The sequence below is a fragment of the Suncus etruscus genome, chromosome 11 (assembly GCF_024139225.1).
Source record: "Suncus etruscus isolate mSunEtr1 chromosome 11, mSunEtr1.pri.cur, whole genome shotgun sequence".
Lineage (NCBI taxonomy): Eukaryota > Metazoa > Chordata > Mammalia > Eulipotyphla > Soricidae > Suncus > Suncus etruscus.
The window spans coordinates 91,323,681-91,336,013 of record NC_064858.1 but is presented as its reverse complement, the minus strand read 5'-3'; the positions used below and the strand labels follow the sequence as shown (position 1 = coordinate 91,336,013).

General features: G+C 47.1%; 1 protein-coding gene across 2 annotated transcripts in view; it reads left to right on the top strand.

Annotated features, from left to right (window-relative positions):
* Positions 1-10,084: 10,084 nt before the first annotated feature.
* TAFA2 (TAFA chemokine like family member 2) overlaps positions 10,085-12,333 on the top strand; it is a 588,553-nt gene continuing 586,304 nt past the window's right edge. For both annotated transcript variants that reach the window (XR_007500256.1, XM_049782786.1), the window contains exon 1: positions 10,085-10,317. The gene's annotated coding sequence lies outside the window, so the exon portion shown is untranslated. The remainder of the gene's footprint in view (positions 10,318-12,333) is intronic.

The window sequence follows — 12,333 nt, the reverse complement described above, 5'->3', positions numbered from 1 at the left end:
AAGCAGCTGATCCAGGACCAAAGGTGGTTGGTTCAAGTCCCGGTGACCCATATGGTCCCCTGTGCCTGCCAGGAGTTATTTCTGAGCAGATAGCCAGGAGTAAACCCTGAGCGCCGCTGGGTGTGGCCCAAAAACCAAAAAAAAAAAAAAAAAAAAAAGAAAATTTGGGAAAATTGTCATATCTCTCAATGGGGTTATTATTGCTATTGTCTGAAGATTTATAACTAGTTGAACATTCATATTTTGGTTTTGTTTGTTGAAATTCTGTGGCTTCTATGTTAATTTCACATCTAATTTGATGTATTCCTACTGGAAAGTTAGTACTTAAACTGTAGAGGTATTACAAGGCCACATATGTGGTTGCACAGTCTAGGACTTTGAGAATCTGTGCAGCTGAGCCAATGAACTCAAATGACAGCAATGGTAGATTGAAGGCGTGGCTGTTGGGACTTCCGGAAGTACAGAAGCAAGGGACAGGAGGAGGGAGGTAGTCCACCTTGGCTCCAAAGAGTCCCCGGAGAGATGTCAACCACAAAATGGCATACCTGGAGTTTTTGGCAATTAAGTATTTCTGCAGAGGACAAGGGACAAGGACAAGGAGAAGTTGGGCCATGATGAGGTGGCATTTGTTGCATATGTCTGTGTGTGCAGCTGTCTAGGCTTCAGCAGGGGAAAAGACTTGCCCCTAATGAGCAACCTGAGTGCTATTGGTTGTAAGATGGGAATATCCATGAATTTTCTAGGCTTGGTTTGCCTATGACTTGATGAGTCTATGACATTGAGGGCCCAGAGAGATAGCACAGGGCGTTTTGCCTTGCAAGCAGCCGATCCAGGACCAAAGGTGACTGGTTCGAATCCTGGTGTCCCATATGGTCCCCCGTGCCTGCCAGGAACTATTTCTGAGCAGACAGCCAAGAGTAACCCCTGAGCACTGCCGGGTGTGACCCCAAAACCAAAAAAAAAAAAAAAAAAGAGTCTATGACATTGGCTGATGATGCAGACATGGTAGTGGTTCTGTTTGGCTCATTGTTTAAATGACCAGTTAGTATGAGTTATTTTGTTGTAAATTCCTTAATACTATACAAAACTAGACTATCAAATTAAAATAGATCTGTCCAAAATTTCAGAGTGAATGATCAATGGGAGGGAATTTAAACATCATTTTAAATATATAGAAACAGCAAATTTTACCTTAATGTTAAATTTTTTTTTTTTTTTTTTTTTTGGTTTTGAGTCACACCCGGCTGTGCTCAGGAGTTACTCCTGGCTGTCTGCTCAGAAATAACTCCTGGCAGGCACGGGGGACCATATGGGACACCGGGATTCGAACCAACCACCTTTGGTCCTGGATTGGCTGCTTGCAAGGCAAACGCCGCTGTGCTATCTCTCCGGGCCCAATGTTTAATATATTTACAATTCACTTTTTTTTAATTCATTTATTATTGCTTTACAATGTTGCATTTTAGATTTATGTTTCAAAATACCTGGCACAGGGCTGAAAAGCTAACTCAAATTTTACAATTATGGAATTTTAGAGACTCAGTCTCATTTCTTTCCATGTGTAATGGAACCCAATCTCACCAGCAAATTTTCAGTGTCATCAGCAGAAACGTTCATATGCTCATCCCCACCCCCTTCTCTTTCTCTCTGGTAACCCCTAAATTTTTTTTGAAGGGCCACTCTCAGGCATTACTCTTGGCTCTGTGCTCAAAAATCACTTCTGGAATCCTCTGAGGTTCATCTGGGATGTCAGAGATTAAACCTGAGTTGGCCACCTTTAAGGCAAATGCCCTACCCATTCTACTATTGCTCCAGTCCACTTCTAAATTTTTCACTGAGTTAATTTTGTTGTTGTTTGCTATTAGTCTCCAGTACTTTTGCTTTAGTAATACATTTGCACATATGAATAAAAATACATTATTTTTTACTTTCTTCCTTATACCATCTAGCAGAATTACCTCAAGTTCTGTATAGTAAGGTCCAAACTCTGGCCACATCCCACAGCTGTGTCACACACTTCTTTTTTAAAGCCCAAGTTCCATACAGTTTTTTTGTGAAGGGCAGGATTTCATATATGTCTTTTTTAATATCAGAGTAGTATTTGGTCAAATGTTTGGTCAAGCTTTATTTAATTATCTCTTAACTGGCATTTAGGTTGATTTCATGTTTTAGCTTTTGTGAACAATGTTACTATGAACATGGTGTGAGATATCCTTTCAAAATAGTGTTTTCAATCGGAATTTTTGGTTTTGGTTTTGACCCAGAGATGTTTAGGACTTATTTCTGAGTCTGTGCTCAGTGGCCCGTTCTGGAGATGCTCAGGTGCTGGGGATTGAACAGGACTAGACTGCATGCAAGGCAAGGATTATACCCCATGTGTTATTGCCCCAACTGTTCAGTCAGGAAAATATTTGACGCACAGTTAAGAGAAGTTGATCTTGACAGAAGTAACAAACCATTATTAAATTATTGACAAAATATTATTACTATCTTAAACTAAAATAGCCTTTCAGTCTGGAGATTTGATAACTTGAGAAAGAAAATATAGTTGAACAATTATACATGTCAAAATAAAATAACTAGGGCCTGGAGAGATAGCACAGCGGCGTTTGCCTTGCAAGCAGCCGATCCAGGACCAAAGGTGGTTGGTTCGAATCCCGGTGTCCCATATGGTCCCCCGTGCCTGCCAGGAGCTATTTCTTTTTTTTTTTTTGTGGTTTTTGGGTCACACCCGGCAGTGCTCAGGGGTTATTCCTGGCTCCAGGCTCAGAAATTGCTCCTGGCAGGCACGGGAGGACCATATATGGGACGCCGGGATTCGTACCGATGACCTCCTGCATGAGAGGCAAACGCCTTACCTCCATGCTATCTCTCCGGCCCCTCCAGGAGCTATTTCTGAGCAGACAGCCAGGAGTAATCCCTGAGCACCGCCGGGTGTGGCCCAAAAACCAAAAATAAATAAGTAAATAAAATAAAATAACTAAGTGAAACATTTAGTTTACGTTTTATTTATTTATTTATTTATTTATTTATTTATTTATTTATTTATTTATTTATTTAGTTTTTTTGGGCCATACCCATTTGACGCTCAGGGGTTACTCCTGGCTCTGCGCTCAGAAATCGCTCCTGGCTTGGGGGGACCATATGGACGCCGGAGGATCGAATCTCGGTCAGTCCAAGCTAACTCTTGCAAGGCAGACACCTTATCTCTAGCGCCACCTTCCCGGCTCCTTATTTATTTATTAAATTTTTTGGGGTCATACCCGGCAGCGCTCAGGGATTACTCCTGGCTTTCTGTTAGAAATTGCTCCTGGCAGGCATGGGGAACCATATGGGATGCCGGGATTCGAACTACCATTGGTCCTGGATCGGTAGCTTGCAAGGCAAACGCCCTACCTTTTTGGTATCTCTCCGGTCCCTAGAGTTTACATTTTAAAACACTGTAACTAATATTTGTGTAATGTCTAGTTGGTAGGGAGAACATGTAATTCTATTCAAATTTTCTATAGTTTCAACGAATCTTGCAAGAAGGCACACTATATTAACAAGATTAAGGTTTATTTATTGTTTAATTTATCAAAGTGAGCCTCCGAAGACCGCTGCTTAAAGTTCATATAAATATTTCAACCAAAAATCAATTTGACCAAATCTGTAAGGATAGTACTCCCCAACCTGGCAGTGGAGGAAACCGGGGTGCTGGTGGCATCAGCAGTGACAGAAGCTCTTGACCCCCGAGAAAGATCCCAGACTGAGGGTGGGCCCGCTTGGTGGGTCTTGGGGGAATTCCCCAAACTTTTTTTTGTTTTTTGTTTTTTTTTTTTTTGTTTGTTTTTTGGGCCACACCCGGCGGTGCTCAGGGGTGACTCCTGGCTGTCTGCTTAGAAATAGCTCCTGGCAGGCACGGGGGACCATATGGGACACCGGGATTCGAACCAACCACCTTTGGTCCTGGATTGGCTGCTTGCAAGGCAAACACCGCTGTGCTATCTCTCCGGGCCCGAATTCCCCAAACTTACCCCCCACAGTGGGCTCACTTCCCAGCGCCAAGAGCTTCCTGGTATGAAGGCGCTTGCGCTGTTTTGCAACAAGAGCAAGAGCCAGTGTGACGAGGGCAGCACAGCGGGCAGCTGTGGTGGTGGCTGCGGAGGTCTTGGCTTCACAGAGGCCTTGACAACGGCAGAGACAGGCAGAGACCTGGGAGCAGAGGTCAAACAGCTCAAGAGCCCTGAGAATCCATAGTCGTCTTCCCTAAACTCAGGTGGTACTGGAAAATTCCACATCATGGACCACAATGAGGCACATCATGAACACAGATAAGGACTATGGTTGCTCAATACTGATCTGGGTCCAGGTTGCTGGGTGTGTGTGTGTGCGCGTGTGGCCTGGCCCTAAGGAGAGGTGGAGCTGGCTGGATGCAGGATACAGGGGTGGGGAAATCACACCGGGGGGGGGGGGGCGCCTCCCATGGGCACCTCACACCCTTTGGGGCCCGCTTATCTGAGGGCCAGTTTGCCTTCCTCTGTAGCCCACCCCCCCCCCCGCCCATCTTTCCCTGTTGCGTCCTTGAACTGTGCAACATGAGGCCAAATGGAATCTTAGAGTCTAACACACCTCTCCTGAAACCCCACTAGCTGAGCGAAGTTCCCCCTCCCTGTAACCCAGCTGGGCAGGTCAGTCTGGCCTCTACTCTCCCCAGGAAGATCCCTCACCCAAACCTCTCCAGTCCCCATCAAACCCAGCCACTTTCGTGAAAGTCCCTCTGCACTCTGTGGCTCTGCAGTTTAGTCTCCTGAGGGGCAGGTGGAGGCAGTGTCACCTGGCATCCTGGTCCTGGTAGGGGTTGGGCGAATTATCTAGAAAGAAACTTCTATAGCTGGGAGAGCCCGGGCTGGACTCTGGGCACCCCATCCTAGTCCCCACTACCTCTTATTTATTGGTCTTCACCTCAGACTCAGGATGTGGCCGCAGAAATGCCCGCCGGCCTCCCTATGGGTCCCGCAGCCTCAAGCTCTGTCAGGCACCCTGTGAGCTGCAGTAGGTGGAGGGACTGCCCTTCCAGACTTGCAGGGGGTGGCAGCATGTGCCCAGCATGGCCCGCAGGTCACTGCAAATGGTGCTCTGAAACGAGTCAGGGCTTAGGGGGATGGTCTTGACAGATGCATTTTTCTTTTCTTTTCTTTTCTTTTCTTTTCTTTTCTTTTCTTTTCTTTCCTTGTCTTTTCTTTTCTTTTCTTTTCTTTTTTCTTCTTTATTTTTCTTTCCTTTTATAAAATATTTAAGCACCATAATTACAAGCATGATTGTTGTTGGGTTTCATTCATAACCAGAACATCTCTCTTCATTAGTGCAACCTTCCCAACATCAATGCCCCCAACCTCCTCCCCCACCCCTGCCTGTATTCAAGACAGGCATTCTACTACTCTCATTCATTAACATTGTCATGCTAGTTGTTAGTGTAGTTATTTCCCTAAAAGTATTCACTACTCTTTGTGGTGAGCTTCATATTGTGAGCCGATCCTTCCGGCCCTCACCTCTATTGTCTCTCGGCATTATTATAATAATGCCCTTAATTTTTTTAAAACCCATAGGTGAGTGAGGCTATTCTGTGTCTATCTCTCTCCCTCTGACTTATTTCACTCAGCATAATAGATTCCATGTACATACATCCATGTTTAGGAAAATCTCATGATTTTATCTCTCCTGGTGGCTGCATAATATTCCATTGTGTATATGTACCACAGTTTCTTTACCACTCTTAGGAATATATTACCCTAGGAAAACTAAGACACAATACAAAAATGCCTTCCTTACACCTATATTTATTGCAGCACTATTTACAATAGCCAGACTCTGGAAACAACCAAGATGCCCTTCAACAGAGGAATGGCTAGAGACAGATGCATTTTCAAGGTGGCCTGGCAGGGGACTGTGGCAGGGCCTGGATTTAGTGCACAGTCCAAACTTGCTGCTGCCCAGTGTCTGGTAGAGACTGGGGGGAGACGGCAGTGAGACAAGAGTGGCCGTAAATGTGGCTTTCCCCTTTTTGTCCATGAGTTGAATAGTGGCTCAGCCGAGAGCATAGAAAGACTGTTAGGTAAGAATCTTACCTCATACAAGAGCCATAAGCCAGGCGGATGTAGGCGTGTGTGTCCTGGGCAGCTTCCTAGGCCTCTTTGAATACCAGGGAGGGGTGCCTGCAGCCTTAATGGAGGTGCCTCAGATGCCAGGGCCTGCAGTGGACAGCACAGAGTCAAGCCAATCTGTTTCCTGTCCTAGTATTAAGGGAACACGGGTACCATGACTCCTTTTCCTTGCAGAGACCTGGACTCCAGGTATTCCAGATCAGAAGTAGGGACTCAGGGCAGCAGGAGGCCCTGCAACTGACAGGTATTCTCCATGTGGCCTCTGCCCTGTAGGCTCAGGAGGCCAGGCTCAGGCACCTAGCCCAGAACCATGTGGCTGTGGCTACATGGTTCAAGGACTCAGCCAAGGGCTCAGGTTTGGTTTGGTTTGGAAAATGATGTACTGGGCCCGAGTTGGATGTTTAGGCCCTGGACAGTGTGTTTGAGGGAGCAGTGGTGGCTGAAGTGACCCCATGGGGGAGAGGACTCAGGGTTCAGAGACTGCCTTGAAACATAAGAGGGGCTAAGTCAGGTGGGACCATTTGGAGTGGAGAGTTTCCCATAAGGAACCATACATTCCACACAGGAGATTGAGGGGCTGCTGTTGGCAGAATGAATGTATGAGTCCTGGGGGGCCCAGTTCTGGGGTCTTTCCAGAACATGGCTTTCCACATGTGCGCCTCAGCATTGTGCTGTTAGTGGGTCTTGACAACTTCCAGGGATCTTTCCAAAGCTTCCAATGGGATTCTGTCACAAAGTACAAAAAACGTATTGTTTTAAGATTGGAGGAAAATACTGGCTGCAAATTAAGAAAATGTAGAGGGAGGTGATCAGGGACATTTGTAGGGTCCAGGGTTTTCAGATGGTTTCCCTGAAGATGGATGGGAGATTTGGGGGGGTATAGGCTCATCCCATGAGTGGCGCTGCCCAAGTTCTTTTTGGGTGGTGAGGGAAAGGGTAGGAAAGAGGGGTGTGACCCAGACGTGACCTTTTCTGGGCCAGAGTCCCTAGCTGTTCTTAGGTGGAGACAGTTCTACTCCAGGGAAGGACCTTGGGCCCTGACAGTGGGCAGAACAGTGAAGGCACAGGGGATCTGGGAGAGTCTGACCAGCCACTGGGGAGGGAGAGAGTGAACGAGTGAAAGAGCGAGCAGCTGAGTAAATGTGAGTGATGAGGGATGAACAGACTCTAGGGCAAGAGGGGAGGCCTGTTCTGTCCATGTTGTCATGTGTCATGTGTCCCCTCCCCAACACATGGCACCTTGGGACTTTGCTGTTCAGGTTGAGGAATGCTAGACTTGGGAATGACGTGAGTCTCTGCTCCCCTAGCCCAGCGTCCATTTCCTAGCTGAGGCCAGGTTAGGCTGGCAGGTTCTGGGGGTCTGGATGAGTTACGGGCACCCCCTTCCAGACCACATCTGTGGAGCTACACTGAAAGGAAAGGTCCAATTCTATGGGGCCTTAGTATAGTTCTGTAACTCAGTCATGGCACACTGCTGGAATGGGCTCCGGGAAAGCAGAGCTTTTCTTTTTTTTTTTTTTTTTTTCTTTTTTGGTTTTTTGGGCCACATCCGGCGATGCTCAGGGGTTACTCCTGGCTGTCTGCTCAGAAATAGCTCCTGGCAGGCACGGGGGACCATATGGGACACCGGGATTCGAACCAACCACCTTTGGTCCTGGATCGGCTGCTTGCAAGGCAAACGCCGCTGTACTATCTCTCCGGGCCCGAAAGCAGAGCTTTTCAACTGAACACAGCATGGTAGGCGGCCTAGACGCAAACTGCAAGAGCAATGGAACAATCCAGAGACTGGAGAATGAGGGAATCTGGCAGGTTCACATCCTTCTTAGAATGATCTAAAATGTCGAGGCAGTGGCTTGTGTTTGACTGTGAACAAATAAACATTCATTGTTTTGCACTAAAAAAAAAAAGGATAGGATTATTCATAGTTTTGCTATTAAGTTTCTGTAAATATCACTTTTTTGGGGTCAATGTATAAGCAACAGAACTGCTTACAAAAAGCTTCCGTGCAAATCCTTTCTTTCAACCTATTTGAAATTTGTCAAATTGCAAAATGATCTGAATTTGGATCTTATTTTCTATTTCTTTGTGGAGAAACTTGGGGGGGGGGGAGTTGCTCTTTTAACGCTTAACCCCAAGATTAGAATAGTCCCCCAGGCAAAAGGGTAGCAAAATGAACCTAGAAAAGAATAAAATAAAAGCATTTAAGGATTTCTAGACGGATCCGGCAAGATGGTCAAAGAAATAGAATGAAAAAAACTGTCATGACCTTACTCTAAACTTAAGGGCGCTAACTGATTGGCTGTGTAAAATATCCCCGTCTGCACATTTAATGCATCCACTGAATTCTGATGTGCATAATTCTTAAGGAATTTCTGGCAATTTAAAAAGCAATATAAGATGGGAACGGTGGTGGGATAATAATGTAACAATTAAATGACCAGTATGTGCTGCGTTGGTGACGCTAAAGCTTGAATAGTCCGTGTGTTTGTTCCCTTCTCTGCCACCAAATTTCTCTGGACTTATTGGCGATTGGCATTAGATTAGAGACAGTACCAGGCCTAGTTACAGGTAGCCGAGCTTCATAACCCGATCTTCCCTCTAGATGGAGACAAAGTCCAGCATTTACCTCAACTTCCACCCTCTCATCTTTCACTGTCGGGACTTTTTCTGCAGGACTGCAGTTTGCTCTTAGCAGCTGCGGCTGCTGCTGCTGACGGAACCAGCTGTTGGGAGAGAGGGATGGAGGTGACAGCGCCCCGTCGCACCAGCCCAATCATTCCACCGCTCAATTCAGCCTAGAGTGTCGGGGCCTCTTCGCGCCCCGCATTCTCCTTTGCATTTTGCATTGTGTGCGTGTCAGGTTTTATTTCTTGCACCCTGGTCAGGTCTGAGTGGTGCAAAGGGGTTCAGGCATTTAGGTGACTTTGGACGGAACCGCCCTGAGGGGAAAGGGCGGAGGAGCGATTTTAGGAACCCATTTGCCTCTTTTTTTTCTTCTTCGGATGAGCTGTTATTTTTCTCTTCCCACCTCGGCCCCTTCCCGCTCTTAGCTAAGTGAAACAGGCAACAACACCTGCCTGCTCGCGTGTGTTTTGCTGTTGGAACTAGCACCTTTCGGGGCGAGAGCACTTTGGACCTGGGTGGGGGATAGTAGCGGATTTTGTAGCCTCGTAAGCCAAGGATGCCTAGGGAGGCTGCGGTGGATCTGTTTGGGGCTCGATCCGTGGCACTTGGAGGCGGCATGGAGGGGCTTCCTCTGGCCAGGAGTTGCTGCTAAGGAAGCGGGACCCTGCTAGAAGTCTCTCTCGGATTGGGGGGGACCAGTGCGTGCTCTGCTACCAGCGGAAACAGGGAGCACTGGAACTGGAGTGCCCGGGAGTGTTGAGAGCGGAGCACGCCGGAGCTCAAAGCCTTTTTTTCCTAGCTGCCCCAAAACGTCCTCGGCAACTCCTTGCAACATTGCACACCCGACTACCGAGCAAGCGGACCAGTTTGGGGGAGCAGAAGCTGCTTTCCTGAAGGTGAATCGCCCAGCCCCATTGCAAAAAACCGGGGGCTGGAGGGTGGGAGGGAGAGGCTGTGTGCAGATGCGTGAGCGTCTGAGGGACACAGCTCACGGGAGGCGAGAGGAAAAGTCTGGACTCGGCATTCAAAGCCAACAAATCCGACGAGGAAGAAGAGCGGCAATTGCTTGCAAGACGCCGGATCGCATCCTTGCAGAATCCGGAGCCCAGCGCGCGGGCACCCCAATCCCGGAGCACGGCGCCCACCCGGGGCGTTGAGACTTTGGAGGCTCCTCGCCAACGGATCTTGGATCACTTTGACACGGAGGAATAAGGGGGACGGAGAAAAGAAAGGGGGATCCCCCGCAGTCCACTTGCCACCAAGCCACGCGTCGAGCTGACAAGTCCAGTTGGACTGGGGAGAGAGATTCCTGAACCCTCTTTTTTTGTTGCCAGCTCGGGAGGAGGCAAGATTCAATTAAAAGCAGCTCTCGGGGGCCACACTCGCAAGCACCCGCTTTCAGAACCGGGGTTCCCTATGCCCGTGCCCGGTGACGGCGGGTTGGCATCTTGGGAGCGATGCAAGAAGGGCGGTAAGGCTGGCACCGGCCCGCGGACACTGCAGGAGCGTCGCTAGGTGTAGGAGCCGCCACCGGGAAGCTGGGCTGCAGGTAGGTGCGACTATTTGGGGGTCTCCTGGAAGTCGGGGTTCGCCTCGGAAAGGCAGAGGAGAGAGCGGATAGATGCTGAGAGAGCGGGGCGTCCGGAGGCTTCCTAGCCTGCTGGGATGCCAGGGAGCCGGAGCAAGAGATTGAGGCTCCCTCCGGGCGCGGTTCCTCGGTTCCCCTTCTTATTCCTCCCTTTTGCATCTCTAGGAACCCAAGCGAAGGGGGAAAGTGGGGTTTTATTTGTCCCCTCAAATCAAACCCATCATTTTGGACTCCTAATAAGGACTTGGGGGGCTGCGCTCAGGGGAGGATCCGGGGTGGCCTTTTATGAACCCCCACTTTCTGGCCACTTTGGATGAGTTCATTCCCTGGCCTCCTGCAGAGGGAGGTGACGCTCAGAGAGCACTGAGCTGTCTGTCTGTCCACCTCTATTTAAAACAAAATAAAAAGAATCATCTGCATAGATTTTGGGGGTTTGCCCAGTAGTTTTCAGGTTTATTGAGCTTTGAGAACCGAAGCTTTGGTCCAGGATGACCTAGACTAGAGGTTCGGTAAAGGGAGAGACCCTAGGATCGAGTCTTAGAAGGATTACTTGGACGATCTAGGGTTCAGAAAACGAACTGCTGGGAGAAAAAGGTTTTCCATTTCTTTCTGGATAGAAGTCTCTCCAATTACAATTTGGGTCCAACACCTTTGGCTGTGCCTCCTCCCCTCTGGTACCCCAATCCGGAATCCGGGCTCACGCCCAGAAATATTTAGGCTACTCAGCTTCACACGCTAGGGGGAATGTGTTATTTCCAGAGACTGTCTTTGCAAAGGAAAGTTTTGAGATCCGTTGCCCTATTTCTTCTAGAACTGCATCTTGAGCTGTGTGGTCTCCCCTACGCTGAACACGGGCGCTGGTGGAGCCCGGGGATGGATGCTGGGCTTGCCTGCTCCTTCTCTGCATTCAGATAGGGTGATAAAAATCACCCCAAGAGCTGAGAGTCAAATGGGTAGTTACTGTCTTGGCTAAGTGGTTTTTCTTTACCCTGTGTAGGCTGAGGTTGACTTGTGGCAATTCGAAAAACAAAGACCAAAAGACACCCAACTCCCCCAAACCCTTGTTTTGTGAGTGTTAAATCCCCTTTTGAATAATGCAAAAATTTTTATTGAAAAAAAAAAATCCAAACCCAGCAACCAAGCTGTAAAAGGGCCCCCGTCAGTGTTTAAGGATCTTTCACTCCGGGCAGGATACATTTCAATGACTATTGACTAGATGATAATTATCCGGTTCCTGATCTTTTCAGCTGCATTATTGTAGGCATTTATTTCTCTGACTTACCTTGAACACTTTAAAACTTAACCTTGCATGCAAAAGTAAGTGAAAATAAGTGAGTAATGTAACATTTCTGTGTGAAGTGCTAAATTGCAATAGCTAGCAAAGGTGATAAAACCACTCTAATAACCTTTAAAAAAAAGAAGAGCATTAAGAATATTTGCGTTTACCTGTTTATTCATACACTCTCATACAAGTGAACTTCATACAATTTCAAAATTGGCACCTTAAAGTCCTTACAAGTGGTCAGATCTGCCTCATTTTCTACTTTGTTCTGCTCTGGGTTTCATTCTGGGTCAGTTGTTCATAGGTCAACCTTTACAAAGTCCCAATATTTCAAACCCTTTGTAGTCACACTGAAATTATTAATTCACAATGGAAATATTTTGACTGTATTATTTTGTAGATGTAAAACCCAGAGCAATGTTACACTCAACTGACTGCTTTGGCAGGTGACTCTAAAGAGGCAGATCACAAGTTTGCTTCGTTCACATTAGAGATTTTGGGAGACTACAATATTTATCCCTTTTTCACTTTCTGTAAAATTTGGTAGTTTAGTATACCTACATTTTTATAGAGCAATATAATATGTCATTAAAGAAGAACCAGAAAACCTTGGCATTAAAGCAAGCTCCTTTCATCCTACATACAAGTTGAGATGGAGATGAATCTGAGGTTTCTGAGTATGTGTGACTTGTCTC